Here is a 6,274-nt window from a genome sequence, read left to right as displayed (position 1 = left end):
TATGAACATTATGATTGTTGTTGTTTTCATAATGTGTTTGAAAGAATTGTTTTAAATGATAGAATTACTTTCATTATCACTAAAAAAGCGAAATTACTGACAGATATTCATAAATTGTTCTGCTTCTGATTTTCGATAAAAGAATGATAAAAATATTTGATATTTATTGGAGTTTAAGCTCTTGAATGACACTAACGTTAAAGTGATCTTAATGGATGATACACGATTGATTCACATTTTTAAAACTACAATGTAGTAAGAAAATAGTACAGTTTTGGACTCTACTGTGCCCTTAAAATGAAACGTTTTCAAAAAAGTGTTAATATTAATTATGAGTTGAGTATATAAATGTGATTAACTATGAATGGACATGGCGAAAAGTTGAACCATTCTGGAAATATGGCGTCAATAATCTTGGTACCTTTCTCAACAGAAAAAGCCTAAAAATGAATCATTCAAGGAATTATTTCTCTTAAGAAAGGAAAGTATGCAGTCGTCGCCCACTTTAATTTTCAGATATTTTGTGTTAAATCCTTTTAAAAAATAAATTTCTCAAAATATTTTAGGTGAAATTTCCACTAAAACTTAGATTGGATGGATTTTTATTTCTTACATTACTTCCAAATTTGTAATGAAACTGAACCTTGTTCATTAAGGTTCTAATAAGAATAAACATGTGGTATTCTGGCATTTACAGTATCAAAAAGTCCTTTAAAATTACCTTCTCCCAAATTTCAATTTATTATTTATGTTTTCCTCAGTGTTATAAGGCTACGTAACATCAACTGACAATATTGGGTATTTCAAATTTGTTACAATAAAAACATTTAATGTAGACAATAAAATGGGCGAGTATAGTTTGACAAGAATTTCAATACATTTATTTGAGGATTTTTGGAAATGCATGTCGTGTTAGTTTTGATAATACGTGTATCACGTCTATAGTTTTAAAACAATCTATATGTCAATAACTAGGATAGAAATGCTGTATCCTAGAAACAAATAAGAGCTAATTATAGATAAAGATGCATGATGATTGTTGTCAATTTAATTATCAAACATTACAAAAGAAAATACGATAGAAATCTATTTACTGCACTTCATTCCTTACAAAATAGATCCGGCTAATGCATTCATTGCTCATTGTAAAAGGGCAAGGAGGTGTATATAGAGGTCTTCTAACTCAATCTCAATGCCAGTTTTGCCAATCCCAGACTTTGCGTCTGAAGTAAGGATTGTGTCAAGTCAGTTGATTGGTAATTGCGTAATGACAAGGTGTCTAAACATTTGCCAATATCATTTAATCTTTACTCTAACCAAAACTTTGATCAATCTCTTTCTGAGAATTTTTCGCCTATTTAGAACTGGTAATGCCAGGCTCCCTATTGAAACAGGGAGATGGCATGGTATTTCTAGAGAACAAAGACTATGTATCCTATGTAACTGGAAAAAAAAGGTGATGAGTTCCATTATTTATTCACTTGTACTGATGAAGTATTAAAATAAGCCAGGTCATTATATTTATCTGTCTATTATATTCTGAATCTGTTTGAACCTACAAAAAATCAGATGATAAACATTTTTAAATTTATACAAAAGATTATTGCGAGACTTCGCTCTCCTGATTACTACCCCCTAAATTATTGCTTTGTCATATGTATTTGTATTAATTATTGTATTCTACAACTTAAACAAGTTTCACGAGAGTAAACTTATTGTCATTGTCATCAAGTCGTATTCAAATATCCATTTACCAGAAATGCGAGAAACTAAAAAAAAAATCCTTGTTTTTCGTTTATTTATTTTCATTACAAATAAAAGAAAATATAATCTCATAGGTAGTATTTACGAGGGGTGATCAAAAAGTTCGCGAACTATGTTTACAAATTTTCAACACTGATTTTCAACCCTATATCATTTCTTATTTGGAAGTTATTCAATTAGTTCGCGAACTTTTTGATCATCGTCGTACTACGTTTTTTGTATTAATGAATATGATTGTAAAGAAATAAACAGGTATGAGTTCATGGATATTTTGTTTCAAATCAATACAGGTTATACAATATTCAAAACAATTACACCAGAACACTCTCTTCACTGCATTCTCATTTCATGGTACTTAATTTTGTGTGGTCAGACTGAACTCAATAATAATTTGATAGCAATCATTACTAATTGTCTTTGAAGATTTTTTCCTTTTCTAAATACAACGTTACATTTGTTTCTTTTTAAAATACATATCGTTATGCTTTACGATTTTTCAGTCCAACGCTATACATTTTTTACACCTCTGTGTATCGATTCCTTGCTGGTTAGAGGTATGCAATTACATTAAAGCTTTCATGCACTGATGAATGTTATCGCTTTTCTTCAGTGAAATATATACATATTTAAAGATGCGTTCATCTTCTGAGAAAAAGAGACAGATGTTTTGGTATTTGTTGACACATATTGAATTGACTTTGAGATTTCATTCGAATGATACATTAAAGTCAAGGCTTTTTGGTATCATTGACAGCTGCTTTTTCAATATAAATGGAACTCATAAACTAGAGCAAAGCTCGTTGCAAAGCAACGAGTAGGTCTTCCGTCCTGTTTGACCGGAAGTTTTTGCTACTTCCCGTGCGACCGGAAGTGTTTACGACGGACATAAAATTAATTTTTATGCTCCCAGTGACAGATGTTACCCAAAAACTTTTCAAGAACGGTAAAAATACGCGTTTTTCGACTACTTCCGTTTGGCCGGAAATGACGTCGACGGACGTATTTTGACGACTCCATTAGATTAAGCTTGACATTTTGAACAACTTTGCTACATGGACGTATTACAAATTATCAATACTTTTTGAGATATAAAGGAAAAACTTTCGGCCCCTGTAGACCCCTAATTTTAGGGGCCAGCCATTTTTCCGAGATATCATTTGGAAGAACTTAAAATTCTACACTTCTTTTGTTCTATATGTTTAAACAAAATATTTCCAGGTAAAAAGATATCGTAGAAAAAGTGCTAAAAATTTTGAAATTCGCGATAGGCCTATTTTCGGGCCATACCGAACGCCGACGTGCAGCAGTTCCGGTAAAAATAAAATACATTCCACAAATCTACAGACATAGGTCTACTAGACCTGAAAGTATCACGTGTCTATCTAAAGTCATTTAGGAGAAATCGTGCGGACAAACTGACCCTTAAAAAATTAATTTTGTGCTGATAACTCCGGACCGGAAGTGACGTCATCAAAACAGAAAAAAACGCATAAGGTTCAAGTGATGTTACATAAGTCCTGAAAGTTTCGTGGAAATCCATCGAGTCGTTTTTGAGAAATCGCGTGCACAAAATCGGTAAGAAAAAAAACAATAATAATAATAAAAGTGAAAAAGAAACCTAAGAATAACAAGAAGGTCTTCCGCTGAAGACGGAAGACCTTAATAATAAGAAGAAGAAGAAACAGACTAAAAACAATATGTTCCCCAACTTCGTTTGGGGAACATAATTTTGCGATGATTTTACAGTCGACAGCTTACTTTTTACACTTGAACAATATACGGAAGCCCTCTTGCAATAAAAATGTTAAGCTGAAATAAAACACACATAAGTTGCTCATGAAGATTCTACTTCTGCATTATAATAAATGTTGTGATAAACTCTTTTCAACAATCTTATCTATAAAATAGAAAAACGTACTAATACTTTAGATAGCTAGGTACCAGGTCACTGATTCTATAACAAAATGATATTAAAACATTAATTATATTGATTGGTTTTTTTTTCTTCGCAATAAAAATGTTAAGCTGAAATAAAACACACATAAGTTGCTCATGAAGATTCCAAAAACTATCCTACCCTCAAATACCGCCCTTTACATGTTTGTGCCCCTGACACAATATTTATGATCACTAGAAAGGTTTTCTCATCTTTTTTTCAATTCTGTACCCCCATGACACCGTTAAATCGTCAATTGTAAAAGTCAACGCTCTACCCAAAAGTCCAATAGTCTTCCAATTAGCATGAATATCATTGCATAATTAAGGGAAGTTGACGATTGAAAGTCCCACCTTCATAATAAAGCTTGATAATTAGATCACCATTTGATGTATGTCTTTTTCAAGTAAATTCAATATGAAACAGAAATAATCTATACGTATAATGGTTTAAAGGAAAATCTTGAAAATATCTTGAGGTACCCTTAATGTTTAATGGAATTGAAGTACAATATGATCCACTTCTAAAACTTTAATATGTTATGACCTGATATCCACTGAATATATGTTCTCTCTCCTTTATTGTCCCCCGCTTTCGCGAAAGCGAGGGGACATTAAATCTCATTCGTCTGTCTGTCTGTCCGTCTGTCCGTCAGTCTGTCCGTCACAAAAACTTTAACCTTGCCCATAACTTTTGATTTAGTGGAGCTATGACTTTCATATTTCACATGTGTATTTCTTGTGACAAGACCTTTCTTTAGGTACCACTAAATTTGACCTTTTGACCTTGACCTTGGAGTTTGACCCACTTTTACACAAAAATTCTTCACTTTTACTTTGGCCATAACTTTTGAATAGTAAGAACTAGGATTTTCATATTTCACATATGTATTGTTTGTGACAAGACCTTTCATTGGATAACAACAACCTTGACCTTTTGACCTTGACCTTGGAGATTTACAAACTTATAAAAAACTTTAACCATGGCCATAACTTTTGAACATTGAGGACTAAGGCTTTCTTTCTTCACATATGCAATCCTTGTGAGAAGGCCTTTCATTGGATATCAATATCTTTTACCTTTTGACCTTGACCTTGGAGTTTTGACTACTTAAAAAAACTTTAACCTTGGTCACAACTTTTAAACAGTAGATACTAGGACTTTTATATTTCACATATGTATTGTTAGTGGTAAGACCTTTCATTGGATAACAACAACCTTGACCTTTTGACCTTGACCTTGGAGATTTAAGTACTTATGAAAAAACTTTAACCTTGACCATAACTTATGAACGGTGAGGACTAAGGCTTTTGTACTTCACATATGTAATCCTTGTGAGAAGACCTTTCATTGGATACCAATAACTTTAACCCTTTGACCTTGACCTTGGAGTTTTAACTACTTTCAAAAATTTTTAACCTTGGTCACAACTTTTAAACAGTAGATACTAGGACTTTTATATTTCACATATGTATTCCTTGTGGCAAGACATTTCATTGGATACCAACAACCTTGACCTTTTGACCTTGACCTTGGAGATTTACGTACTTATGAAAAAACTTTAACCTTGACCATAACTTTTGAACGGTGAGGACTAAGGCTTTCATACTTCACATATGTAATCCTTGTGAGAAGACCTTTCATTGGATACCAATAACTTTTACCCTTTGACCTTGACCTTGAAGTTTTAACTACTTTCAAAAATTTTTAACCTTGGTCACAACTTTTAAACAGTAGATACTAGGACTTTTATATTTCACATATGTATTCCTTGTGGCAAGACATTTCATTGGATACCAACAACCTTGACCTTTTGACCTTGACCTTGGAGATTTACGTACTTATAAAAAAACTTTAACCTTGACCATAACCTTCAAAAGAAATCAACTTCAATGTTACTTTCTAAATAAATGACATATGATAGGATGTTCATATATTATTACACACAATATGTCATAAAAAATAACATCTCACCCACAAAGACACCGAAAGCGGAGGACCACAATTCTTTGAATTTGCTTGTTTCTTAAGAAAACTATTGCCGTTGATCAGTGCATAAGCAACACTATGCATATCATCTGAGCAGATTTATTGTTCAGTGGCTCTTCTATATCGATGAAATATGAAACTATAATGACGTACATATCATTAATACAATAATTAATCTTTTTAAACCAAATTCATTTTATTATAAATGCAGATATAAATACATGTATACACAATACAATGTCCTTTTTTGGTTGTTAGAACGGAAATTAATGCCGCAGCTATTGCCGAAAAAATTCTGCAACAGCTGAGACATTAATTTTCTTACTTACAACAAAAAAAATATATTATTGAAACAACACACATGGGATCGACAATATATGCATATTACTAACAGAGAGTTCAATAGGCCGATTTAATATCAATTAACCCGTTTATTTAAAAGCAGATGAAAATTAGAAAGGTACATTGAAATGAAACCATCTGCATTTTCTAATTCCATGATAAAATATCTTCATGTTCTTTTTTTCAGATAATGGGAGTAAAATTGGTAGTGTACGCATTAATATGAACAGTGAAACACGGGGA

This window comes from Saccostrea cucullata, unplaced genomic scaffold (assembly GCF_032062105.1).
Source record: "Saccostrea cucullata isolate Sc308-1 unplaced genomic scaffold, CSIRO_AGI_Scuc_v1 ctg849, whole genome shotgun sequence".
Classification (NCBI taxonomy): Eukaryota; Metazoa; Mollusca; class Bivalvia; order Ostreida; family Ostreidae; genus Saccostrea; species Saccostrea cuccullata.
Note: the sequence above shows the minus strand (reverse complement) of the source record.